At 37.0% G+C, this 14,452-nt stretch overlaps 1 protein-coding gene across 1 annotated transcript in view; it reads right to left on the reverse strand.

The window, feature by feature from the left end:
* mgl (low-density lipoprotein receptor-related protein megalin) overlaps positions 1-14,452 on the reverse strand; it is an 890,817-nt gene that overhangs the window by 170,766 nt on the left and 705,599 nt on the right. The gene's annotated exons all lie outside the window — the stretch shown is intronic.

The raw sequence follows: 14,452 nt of genomic DNA on the forward strand, positions 1-14,452 counted from the left end.
TTCCCTTGAAAACAAGATTAGATCTTTCAGGATAATCCTCCTCCTAAAAACACTTCAATGCAATCACACTTATGTGACCACCTTCGATTACATCACAAAATCATCCACCAGAGGACTTACACTTTCCACAATCCTCCGAATGGCCAGTCCTGCACCATCTCCTCCTAAGCTACCTCTTTTTTACAAAGACGCTCTACAGCAATGGAAAAACACAGGACTTCATCACACACTCACAGGATCAACAGAATCAGCTGTACTTACAGAACCACTATTTGCGAACAGAAACATCACAAGTCTCACAACGGGCCAGCCTTTTCTTTTCCCTACATGGAACTGGGCAGGAATAAGAGTCATAGGAGACCTCCTAACCCACACCCTAAAGTGGAAAGCATTCACAAGCCTACCAATGAAGAACCCAAAAACTGAAAAGCAATATCAACAGCTGCAAGCCTCCATTATAAAAGCCTATCCAGATATCGCTACACCTCAGGAAATCAGTATTCCTTCTAGAAACTGCTCGGGGCCAATATTTCATCTTGTACAATCTGAAGCCTCACTTCCAATTCTTCCCTCCAACTACAAGAAAATATACCACTTCCTCATGTCAGTGTCCCCATCCTCGCCCTTCTTATACTCAGCCGTAACACTCTCATCTACAAGGCTGCATATACCACACAGTTTTCATTGGGATCTGCCATATAAATCAAAATGTGCCAAACCAGATTCCGATATACAGTGGAGACTACGGCACAACATCTTGCCAACTCCTTCTAAGCTCTACAAATTTCAGCTAAGAGAAACGGATCTCTGTCTATTCTGTGATGTTTCAGGTACCTTGGAACACACATATCTGACCTGTCCCGCAAACAAAATGATAATCACCTATGCCCTGAATACTGCCTCGAGCACCTGTAACTACGCACACACCAAGAAGACTACTGGAATTTAGTCCACACAGAAGAAAACAGACACAGAAAATGCAATTTCCTCTTCATCTGCGCTAAGGCCGTCATCTACAGCTTCTACCTAAAACAGACAAGAAGTAACCAGCACCCATCCATCACTGAAACTGCACAAACCCTCATGTATATCCTCCATCGGAAACTAAAAAGTAGGCTGATATTGGAACTTGAGCACTTCAAAGAAACAAGAACTGTCGCGAAATTCATAGAGGCGTGGAATCCGACTGGTACCTTCTTCTGGATTGACGATGACAATGTGCTTCATCTGAAAGATAACTCAGACTGAAACTGAACTGTAAATTTTTAATTCATTTGTTGCATTCTGTATTGTACACCCGAAAGGAAAATGTTTCTTTCTCCGAAACATATATACTTAAAAACTTATAATATATAATATGTAAATAGTCCTTGTTACCTATCGTGTAATGTTTATTTTAACAAGTTAATAAAAAAATAAAAAAATAAAAATATATATATATATATATAGTACAAGTATATATAGTACCTTAAAGTACAAGCCACTAGGAAAAAGAAAACCAGGACGTCCTCTTAAATGATTCAACACTGACTTCTAAGGCCGGAACAGGCCATGCTAGGCCTAAATCCTTGATACGCATGATGATGATGATATATATATATATATATAGAAAAGGGGATGGTAAATCCCTTTATGTTTTTATAGCTAGGTACGAAACTCGGATCAAAACCCAAGTGTAAATGATCACTTGGGTAGTACAACACCAGGGCAACTCCATGCAAAGGTGGAGCAAGCTCCATCACTAACTTTAATATTCTCTCATAATGTAAAACCCAGCTCCTAAGAGATGTATATATATTGTTTTACATTATGAGAAGAGATCACTACCCAGACCGGTTTCAACCTTTTTTGAGGTCTCATCAGTGAGTAGGTAGACCTGGAATATCAAGGTTTTAAGTGAACACGAACTTACATACCTCTGCTATCGAATTGCCAAAGTGGTATACTCCTATATTTATTGTTAATTACTAATTTAATAAGCCGAAAGGATCCTTTTATGTTTTTATAGCTGGGTATGAAACTCGGATCGAAATCCATAGAGTTTCATGCCGAAAAAACTATCGGCGAGCCCAAGTGTAAATGATCACTTGGGTAGTACAACACCAGGTAACTCCATGCAAAGGTGGAGCAAGCTCCGTCACTAACTTCAATATTCTCTCATAATGTAAAACCCAGCTCCTAAGAGATGTATATATATTGTTTTACATTATGAGAAGAGTATAGGAGAACACCACTTTAGCAATTCGATAGCAGAGGTATGTAAGTTCGTGTTCACTTAAAACCTTGATATTCCAGGTCTACCTACTCACTGATGAGACCTCAAAAAAAGGTTGAAACCGGTCTGGGTAGTGACCTCTTCTCATAATGTAAAACAATATATATACATCTCTTAGGGGCTGGGTTTTACATTATGAGAGAATATTAAAGTTAGTGACGGATCTTGCTCCACCTTTGCATGGAATTGCCCTGGTGTTGTACTACCCAAGTGATCGTTAACACTTGGGCTCGCCGATAGTTTTTTCGGCATGAAACTCTATGGATTTCGATCTGAGTTTCGTACCCGGCTATAAAAACATAAAGGGATTTACCATCCCCTTTTCTATTAACATGTTCGCTGGTAAAATAGCCTTTGGGCTTATAAATTAGTGATATATATATATATATATATATATATATATATATATATATATATATATATATATATATATATATATATATATATTGCTCAAATGATACTGCATTGCTGTAACACACCAAATCTGCATTCCCAATAAGTTTGGTACAATATGTAACATATAGCCTCTACCCTTCTCATAGCATTGTTGTAGGAAATGTTAACTACAGGGTGTTTGAAAAGCCTGGAAACATGGGGAAAATTCTTTTCACCACTTTTCCAAATGGTTTAACTGATTAAACAAAATTTTCTAAATGACAATCAGGAAAATAAACAATCTAGTATTATTTGAGCAATATATAGGATACATTAAATTACACATTTAAGAGAAAATTAAAGGTGTGAAATAGGTTCCTGAAAGATCTCCTGACTTAAATCTCTCAATTTTTTCTGAAGTTAAAGAAAATGTTTATTCTTTCAAAATCCAAAAACCTGGTAAAACACCACCTCCCTACTTATTGGATGCATGAAATGTTGTCCTATTTGTTGTCCACAACAGATTCTTCAGTTTCTTCTCATGAACTTCATACATACAGTGGGGATAAGGCACTGAATTCAAAGGCATTCCAAATATAGTCATACCCCGACTTACGCAAAACCGGAGTTACGCGGTTTCATATATGTATGTATTCCCGTCCCGCTTCACTACTAGTCATATCTTTCCGGTGTCGGCCACATTCGCCAGTGTCGCATATGCTGTGAACAAGCACTGACATGTTTCGTGCGGTCTCCATTCATACACGATTTTTATAGTTTACAAACCATGCGATTGTTTAATGTTATGTTCTTGATAAAAATTTTATCACATAAAAAATAATAATGTTGTCCAAAGGAAGCAAGTCCGATTCTTCTACAGCTAGCAAGAAAAGAAAAACATTGACTTTGGAAACAAAACTCAACATTATTAAGGATTTTGAAGGCATAATGAAAATTTGTGAGCTAGCAAAGAAGTTTGATCTACAGGAATCCACAGTAAGAACAATCATAAAAGAAAGGTTTACAGATTTTGGAGGACATAGATTCTAATGAGAAATGAATAAAATACAAGGTAAGGAATAAAATGAATGAATAGAAGGTAAGGAATAAAAAAAAAAAAAAAAAGGAATGAATACAAGGTAAGGAATAAAATGAATGAATACAAGGTAAGGAATAAAAAAAAAATAAAAGGAATGAATACAAGGTAAGGAATAAAAAAATTATTGGCTTGCTATGAAAAAATTTTGCATGACAAGAAAAAGTTATTATGCCATCAGATGAATTTATTAGATTTTATGAAACCATTGACATCGAAATAACTTTCTTTTTTTTAAGTACGAAAAACTACAATTATGATTATATTTCTTAAAAAATATACGTGTTTTTGTAAACCTTTGGTCCCAATTGACTAATATTTTGTATGTTTGTATACAAAATTATACTCGAGATACGCGAATTCGACTTACGCGCTTTTTGTTGGTCCCACCTACGGCGTAACTTCGGGGTATGACTGTACTACTATAGGGACCAGAGCTACCCTCATGTTATATATATATAAAAAAAAGCACTAAAGTGTTCACAAACAATTCACTGGAGTGTTTTGTGAACCTACTAGTAATATATCAGGAGAGTTCCTGACCAGTGAATGAATAATCCAGTACCAATTCTATTAGATCTACCTAGAGTGAGTTCTGAGCATCATGGTATGCAGGAAGCAGTGTCATACAATGAGCAGGTTCCAGGTACTCTTTGGTACATACATACATTGAGTACATAGCACCCAATATCGGCAAGTTGCTTACTACATGCTCTAATATTTAATTAACTGTTAATGATATAAATTAATAAGATATAAATTACAAATGTAAGAAAGCTAAACAGTGTGTAAAACTAGCTAAACAAAAGTCATGGGAGGACTTTGGCAAGAATATAGAAAATAAATATCAAGAAGGTGGCAAAATATTCTGGAGGTTGTTGAAGAAGCTTAGGAATGGAGGAAAGAGTGCTGTAAAAGGAATTAGAGATGATAAAGGTGAAATGAAAACAGGAGAAAAAGATATCCTTGAAGTATGGAGTAATTACTTTGAAAAACTGCTAAATGAAACAAGCAGTGATGACAGCACAGTGATAAAAAACACTGACCAGGCATGCAGTCAGGAATACATATCCATACTTGAAGTAGAAAAAGCCATCAAAGGCTTGAAATGTGGAAAGGCAGCAGGAGTAGATGATATTCGACCAGAAATGCTGAAGTATGGTGGTATAAGAGTCTTACAGTGGCTGCACTGCATAGTTCAGAAAGCCTGGACTGAGGGACGAATTCCCGATGATTGGAGTAGAGCTCTCATAGTACCCATATATAAAAAGGGAAATAAAACTGAATGTGAGAATTACAGAGGTATTTCCCTACTGAGTGTTCCTGGCAAGATCTATGCAAGTATACTTGAGAAACGGTTGAGAAGAATTGTGGAAGAAAAGCTTGGTGAAGAACAAGCTGGATTCAGGCCAAATAGAGGCTGTCAGGATCAGATCTTCACTTTACGACAAATAGTTGAGAAAGCATGGGAATATAACAAAGATCTGTATTTAAGTTTTGTCGATTTGGAAAAGGCATATGAAAAGGTGCCATGAGACAAGCTATTCAATATGCTGCAGTTATATGGTGTCAATGGGGCATTATATCAAGCAATACTTAGTCTTTATTTGAGTTGTAAATCAGCAGTTAGAATTGAAGGAAGTACAGGAAGATGGTTTAATGTTAAATCTGGTGTGAGACAAGGATGTACATTATCCCCTCTGTTATTCATTAACTATATGGATCACATTATGAAGGAAAGTGGTATTAAACCTGATATCAAAATTGGAGATGTTAATGTCAGCTCTTTGCTTTATGCGGATGATGTTATACTTCTAAATAAATCCGCTACAAGTCTGCAAGATTCTCTGACTAAATTGAATAGCTGTTGTAATAGATATGGTATGAAGGTCAGCAATAAAAAGACAAAGGCAATGAAAATAGGCAGAATCATTGAAAATGTCAACTGTGTTGTGAATGGAGAACCTGTGGAACAAGTAAAACATTTCAGTTACTTAGGCACGATTTTTACTGAAGATGGTAAATTAAATATAGAAATAGACAACAGAATCAGCAAAGCTGGTATGGTGGGAAGTCAATTGAATCAATTCATATTGTATAAGAGAGAAATTAGTCGGAACACTAAATTAGCTGTATACAAGACAGTGTTCAAACCAGTTTTAACTTATGGATCTGAGAGCTGGGTCAGAAGTAAAACACTTGACCAAAGACTAGAGACCGCAGATATGAGAGTCCTGAGAAAGATTAGAGGCGTGAACAGATGGCATCAATGGCAATATCATATTAAAAATGAGGATATTAGGAAAGAACTTGACATTGTCAGCATCCAGGAATGCATTAGCAGAGCTATTCTCAGGTGGTATGGTCACTTAAATAGAATGGGAGAGGAAAGATTAGCAAAACAAGTGTTCTCTGCCAGGTTTGCAGGAAAATGACCCAGAGGAAGACCAAGATATAGGTGGATTGATACGGTACAAAGTGCCTTAGACGATAGAAATATAAGATCTGATAATGTTGGAGTCTTGACAAGTAACAGACTGATTTGGAGGAAAATTGTAGACAGGAAGTTAGTAATGATGTAAATGTAGTACTGTCATATCCTGTACACCCCTTGAGGGTACATGGCAGGAATTTGATGATGATGATGATATAAATTAACTCTTTAACACTCAGCCAAGTGAGTATTTCTAAACAAAAATATAGTTTTGATAACGTTGCAGATAAAAAAAAAACTACAGAAATTCACTAATATCCGTGGCTTCAATTCCGACCTTAACTGTGTCCAGGTTATCTCCAATCTACCAAACCACACCTAATCTTCTTGGCAGAAACTCAAATTTCCCTTCACCAGCACTATTCATCTCACTTTCCAAACTATGCATTCTATATATGTGCAGCAGTTGCCACCTGCACATATATAGGAGTTCTTTCAATATGCAGCATGCAAAAAAAAAAAAAAAAAAGATTATGGAAAGATTACAATGACTGGAGAAAAAAATGGTATGAAAACAACCACCGCTGCAGAGGATATAGCGGAGATACTTAATGAGCAATTCATAAAGGTCTTTCATTCTTGTGAATATGACTTCATGGAGAGATTGAGAACAGTTGATTATGGGGAGGAGAGACTGACTGTAAGTGAGCAAGAGATGTATGGAAGAGTTGAGAAAACTTGATGTTAATAAGGCTGTGGGACTTGATAATATATCACCACGTATTCTGAAGGAATGTGACAGGGAGTTGACATCTGCCGTGACATATTTTTTTAATATGAGTCTTGCACTGGGTCAAGTTCCAAAAGAGTGGAAGAAGGGAAAGTTTGTGGAGATGATAGAACTCGAGCATCAAATTATAGACCTATCTGTGTGTTAGGTGTTGTGGTTAAGTTGTTGGAGAAGCTGGTGAGAACTAGGATCCAGAATTGGGTTGACAACAATGGTATTATGATGGACAGCATAGATTTGCTAAAGGAAGGTCATGTTTTAGTAATATACTTACTTATTACAATAAGATGATGGATTCCTTGGACAGAGGAGAGGGATACATAGTACTTAGATTTCATATATGATAGATGATAGATCGCTACATGATAAGTTGATAATCATACTAGAGCAGATGCAGTTGGATATTAAATTAGTGCAATGGATCGGAGACTAGCTATCTGATAGGTATCAGCAAATTGTGTATGGGGAGGAATATCCCAGAAGAGGAAAGTCACTAGTAGACCTCAGATGTCTGTTTTAGGGCCATTACTGTTTAACTTATATGTGAATGATATTGGCAAAGATTTGGATGGGGATATTTAATTATTTGCAGATAATACAAAGTTAGGATGAACTATGAAGAGCAGAGAAGATGTTGTGGCCTTACAAGAAGACTTGAATAAATTGAGTGAATGGGCATGGGAATGGGGATGTGAGTTCAATGTTATGAAATGAAAGGTTTTAAAATTTGGGAAACAAAGATGGGATGTAGAATTTATGCTTGGTGGGGATATATTGTTGGAGGTGGAGGAAATAAGGGATCTTTGAGTGATAGTAGATAAGGATCTGAAATTTACAGGACACGTTGCCAAAATTGTGAGGACAACACAAAGGCTTCTGGGAATGATGTGGAGGACACTGACTTGTAGAAGTAGGGAGATTCTTGTTCCATTGTATAAGGTTTTAATGAGGCCACACATGGACTTCTGTGCACAGATTTGGTCACCTGGTTTTCAAAAGGATGAAGAGATGTTGGAAAGGGTCCAGAGGCAACTGATTAAAGTAGTTTCTTACCTCTGGAATGTTGAATATGAGGAAAGGTTGAGAAGAAGTAATTTACAGAGTCTAGTGGATAGGAGGAAGAGGGGCAATATGATAGAGATCTAAAAGTTAGTAAGGGGCTGTTGCAGGATTAATGTTGGAGAGGTTTTACAGCAAATGATGGGAGATCAGGGGAGAACCAGAGGTCATCCCTGGAAGCTGTATAAGGAGAGTGTGAGCAGGGGAGTGAGAAGCAGGTTTTTTGCATGCAGAGTTGTGAATGATTGGAATGCCTTGCCTGAGAGTGTGGTGTCTTAAGAGAATTTGAGTGTTTTTAAGGTGCAGTATGATGAGCTGTGATGATAACCTTCTTGGGTTGAAAATCTCCCTTCCCCACTCAGTCAAATTCATTTGCTGTCTCAATCATTCCCCTAATGCCACCAATTACTCTGAATTCTTTAATGTCCTCTCCTTAAAAATTGATTTTCTCCAGTCCCCCCCTTCCCTAACAGCAAAGTCATCCTCCTGTGAGATTTTTGTGCACAACATTAACTTTCTTTCCTCCTCCTGTTGTACAGATCTAGCATGAAGAGATGCTGAAACATTTGTCATCACCAACGATCTTACACAAATTGTTTACATGCCAACTATAATACCAGATAACCCTAACTACTCCCCATTACACCCTAAATCTCTTCCTCACCAGTGATCCATCGAAATACACAGTGAAAATAGTTTGTCCCCTAGGTAATTCTGACCACAATCTAGTGCTTGTCTCCTCCCCGATGCATTAATGCTTACACACAGCTATCCCATATAAGAGTACTTTTGCATTATAATAGTGCCAAGTGGGACAGCCTTCATGACTTCAATACCTCATTCCCATGGTTCAACTATTGTTTCTGGCTTTTCAATCCAAAAACATCACCAAAGTAGTAAGGATTACTTTGGTAATCCCGGTTCTCCAAAAGATGTGCCAAGGCTGTACAAATAAAAAAATCAAGCACACCATACTGGCTTACACCAAGAACTCCATCCTCCTTTAGTGCTTATACTCAAGCCTGAAATAGCTGCAAGAAAATGATTAATGCTTCCAAAACAGAGTTTGAAAGAGCAAAATGCAATACTGCTAAGTTCTGAATGAAACTAAAATTGGATTAATTTACGTTTCCCTCAGACTTAACATGGGGTTACATTTTGAATCAATTATTGATATATCAGAATATACTAAACCTCTTGTAAATTACTAAAATATTACTAAACTGAGAATCTTTCATTTATTTTGTTATAATGTAAAGTATTATGAATTGCTAAATTGCTTAAATCTTACTGCTTAAGTGTAAGTACTTATAAATTGCTGGGAGAAAGAGATAATCCGATTAAATAAAAGGTGGCCAGAATCGAAAACCCATGCAACAAAGAGTACAGGTGCACCCTTTTCGTAAGCAAGTAGCCCCCCCCCCCCCTCATGCATTCCGAGAATCATGCTAAGGATTCCGTGGCGCGCTCAATACTGGGTGACGTAAAGTAACACTGAAAAATGGGAGGAGAAATAGATGACGTAGTGTTAACGTGTGGCGCACAATTTAAAAAGTTGTGCAACACCAGAAAAATTCTTCTTACTCTTAGGCTTGTGCTCTCTTACACTCCGGGTCTCGTGCAGTCTTGCTGTGGTGTGTGGAGCCTCCTCGTGGCATCCCCTTGTTCCCTGCAGATTCGAGATAATGACTGAGGAACTTTGCTGTGGATTTCCCAAAAATTTACCAATCGGCGACCAACCCAGCAGAAGATATTCACCGATGCTTACGGAGATTTCGTTTCGATGTTGAGCCAGTTCACCAAAGAATAACGTCAACTTATTTTCGGAGGTAGAAGTATGTGCAGATCGAACCCTTGAAGAATGCCTCAGAAAAAGCAGAAGGAATGTGGAGTCGAAAGTATTTGTCCTGACGAGATATGTGAGGTGGCCAAATAGTTTCCCCAGCAATTGGTAATGTACAGTCTAGTTTTTTATGTAAATGTGTACTAAAACGATATCTGTAAATTTTAGGAAGGACCTCTAGAGATTATTTATTTTAATGATAGAGTATATTATGAGTATTTTGTGAAAGAAATTGTACGAGAGCATGTGGAGCTACATTAGTAATTCAGTTAACAAATGTCTTTAATATTGATAAATAAGTGTGATCTTTCTAAGTCGTAAATCATAAATGAAGTTCTTTGTCATACATGCTAAGACAGATATAGAGAATCTATGAGCTCATTCATTAGCAATTGCAGATTACTTAATCAGAGTGTATTCATAATGTGTAATATGTATCAATTGAATTAAATGTTTTGTTCCTTTTGTTTAACTGATGACTTGCCTGATTTTCTTCTCTGTTGCACTTGCTCATAAAATACGGACCACAGCGGGAGATTAATTTATGGTGAGGCTACGACTGCAAACGTAACCTATAGTAATATAAGATAGTAAACTAAACTGTTTCTGGTTCCTTGATTCTACATTCTTTGTTAATCTAGTATTCAGAGTGGTGCAGTGAAAAATAAATTTTCCCTGAATCCGAAAAAGGAATTAGAACCAGTGTAGAGACAAGGTAGTTGGTATTGACCATTAATATTCCCTTTGTCCCCCAAACCACTAGCATCATTCTTATATGTAAAGATCGGCCAAGAGAAATATAGAAGTCAAGAGAATAAAGTCTTACTAGAGAAGGATTTTACTAAGGGCACAGATACAAGTGCAATATAAGTGTAATTAAGATTTAAAGAGAACAATACGTAAGATAAATAAAGGAGAAATTAAATTTTACAATGGCGACATAGAAAAAGGACAAGACAATAGAAAAATTTTACAATACTATTCCCATCCCCTATCATAATCAGTTGGTTCTATTGCATCATATTCCACAGAAAAGCCAATCTTATGGATTCATACTTTGCTTCCTATGTATGCATAACTGACCATGGTAAATGCTCCCAACCATTCCAGATGCCCAATATGCAATGTCCCCTATATCCTTCTGCCAGAAAGAGATCAGAAAAATATTGTCCCAATTAGACACAAAAAAACGTCTCCTGGCCTTGATGGTATTCCTGAAAGTTTGTACACCAGAACTAGCTCCAATTCTATGTTGCCTGGATATATTCTCTTACTCCACTGGTATCTGTCCCATAGTCTAGAAACTAGCCTATGTTCAATCCATTCCCAAAAAGGGTGACAAATCACTGCCATTAAACTACCGCCCTATCTCACTCACTTCAGTCCTATCTAAAGTCATGGAGAGAACCATCAATTCCCAACTCCTATACTACCTTGAAGGCACACAACTAATAAATGACCACCAGTATGGATTCTATCACTGTCAATCAACAGGAGATCTTCTTCTATCAGTGGTCCTAACAGATCTAATCGCCCACGACCTTTCCAAGTATTTCTGGACTTTGCAACTGCAACCATAACTAGAGGATAAGGTTTTTAGCCCTATACCTCCTGGCGTGTCCTATATCTGTAGATGCATGTGTTCATGGGGACAGTTTGCTTGTTCTGTACAGAAAACCTGATTTTCTGGGTGAAAAAAATCTGCTACCTCTGTATAAGACCAGCTAACTCACCTTTCGTCGAAAGAGACCAGATAAAGTTTCCTCATATCACTGATGGGAATTGAACCCGGGTCTTTCCAATCAAAGGGCTTTGTCTATACTGACTGAGCTACGGAGGCTCTCTCAACAGGAGATCTACTTACACATATCACCCATCTCTGGACAAATGTCATGGAGAAATTTGGTGAATCTCAAGTGGTTGCACTCGAGATTCACCTTATCCTCTCATCATTCAACTTATGCCAGGATTCCACAAGGTTCTGTTCTCTCACCGGAGTGAGAGAACAGAACCTTCTTCCTTCTATATATCAATGACCTACTTCAGTTGACCTCCAACCCAATACACAATTTTGCAGATGACAGCAAATTACACTCCTCCCTATCATTTGATAAACCTCATTCTACACAAATCACTTCAACTTATAAGACATCAAACACCACCATCTCAATTCTGATCTCTGAGCCATCCTCCAATAGAGTTCAGATAACCTTGTCAATTTTAATACAGATGCAGATGAAAATTTTAATACAGAGTTTTGCAGATGACAGCACACTGCACTCCTCCCTTTCATTTGATAAATCTTACTGTACACAAATCACCTCAACCTTCAGAACATCAACCACCCTCAATTCTGATCTCTGAGCCATCCTCCAATGGGGTTCAGATAACCTCATTAATTTAATTGCTAGCAAAACCCAGTTCTGCCTTATTTCTCACAAAAAAGAATCACTTTCTCCCAGTATTATCTTTGACAACACTCAAATTTCCAGCCAAGATGAGATTTCTCTTGGAATCACCCTGACATCAAGCCTCTTCTGGCATCACAACCATAACATCCTCAGCATCTAAATAACTAGGATTTCTCTTTCGCTCAAGACATTACTTTGCCTCTGTTCAGAGGTGAAGTAACATCTGAATGTGTTAACCTTATACAAATCACAAATCTGCCCAGCTATTGAATACTTCTCTTACTCCTCTCCAAATGAAAGTCATACCGTCTGGTCCCTAGCTAAGGCCATTGGATGTCGCTTCCACCTCTCTCTCATCCTGATGGTGCCATTGTTACTTCATCCAAAGATAAAGCTGACCTCCAAGCATATATCATCTAAATGGGGTGAGGTTAATGCAGTGACACATGTGATAGACTGATGTGGGAACAGAGGTGGATGAATAGAGTAGTTACAATATTGCATATCTCAATGTAAATATAGTTGTGGGATTAGATGTAATATCAGCTCAGGTTTTGCAAGAATTTGGAAGTTAACTGGCAATGCCTCTGAATAAGCTCTTTAATTTAAGTCTCAGTTCTGATAGTGTTTCAAAGAAGTGGAAAGAGGGCAAAATAATTCCTTTGCATAAGGATGATTCTGCAATAGCAAATTTGTAGACCAATCAGTATCTTAAGAGTGGTGGTAAAAGTATTTGAAAAATTAATCATAAAGAGAATTCAAGAATGGATTGATAAGAATATGATACTCTATGAGGGACAATGTGGCTTTGTGAAGGTCAGTCATGCTTTAGTAATTTACTAACTTTTTATAATAGAGTGACAGTTGAGTTGGATAAAGGAAATGGCTACATAATGATTCTGCTGGATTTTGCAAAGGCATTTGACAGAATACCACATGAAACTCAGTTGTGCAACTTAGAACAAATGGGGATGTGGATATGACACTGGTTATGCAGATAAGAGGGTGGCTGCCAGATAGATATCTCAATGTGGTATATGGAGCTACCTTATCAACCTTATTTTTTACAAGGAAATTGTTATTTCTAAGGCCTGATATACAAAGACATTTCGATGGTGGTGGAGAGGATCCAGAGGCAAATGATCAAGATGCTGAGTGGTCTGTGGAATACTTTCTATGAGGATATATTGAGAGTTTATAGGTTGCAGAAATTGTCTGAAAGACAAAAAAGAGGGGATATGATGGAAACACTTAAGTTACTTAAAGGGCGTCATAGGATTGTAGCAGAAGAGATGTTTCAGCATCTGGCTACATGGGACATAACAAGAGGTCATCCCTGGAAGTTAGTAAAAGTGTTAGTTATGTGTCTACAGCAGTTGTAACTCTGATGATGATTAGACAATGTGAAATATTAGCAGGTTCATTTAATTAATTAATTATCTTCAGGCATTGTTTATATAATGAGGCACTGTTATGAATACAGTAAAAGTTATACTACTAAAATATGTCCAGTTTCAAATGAAACTGGACATATTTTAGTAGTAATCCTAAATACCCAATTTCCTTTAAATTCCATCAGGCTTGAGAGAAATTATTATTATAATTTCTTGCCATTAAAGAAACCTGCTGAACATTGTGAAAAAAAGATCATTATAGCGATAATAGTACAATTATAATGAAAAAAAATCTTTCATTAAGGTCAGGGCCAATATTTAGTCTACTATAATCCATACATATGACCAAATATACTTCAGATTATTCAGATACCTACATGTATAATGCAGTTTGATCAGGACTGAATTTTCCATTTTTGGTTTTTCGACCAGTTTCATAAGTACTATTATGACATGTGTAGCAAGCTGATATTATTCAAAGATCTCTATTGATGACAGAGCCTATGTAAAATTGAATGAGTGTGTAAATGGTTCCAAAGCTTTATGAAATGTTGTCCATTTTTGGCTTATGCATAATTTTGCACATTATAAATGGTCTAAATGAAACAACACAACACATTTTAATCATCATCATCAATTTCCTGATACATACCCTCAAGGAGTGTTCAGAGTTGAGGATGACAAACTTTAATAGAGGCCCTAAACAACAACTACCATTAAATTCCATCCAGGCAAATTATTACTATCAGTTTGAATCATTTTATCAAATTTTTCC

Source organism: Typopeltis vanoorti, chromosome 23, assembly GCF_054136105.1.
Source record: "Typopeltis vanoorti isolate ZY-2024b chromosome 23, IOZ_Tvanoo_1.0, whole genome shotgun sequence".
Lineage (NCBI taxonomy): Eukaryota > Metazoa > Arthropoda > Arachnida > Uropygi > Thelyphonidae > Typopeltis > Typopeltis vanoorti.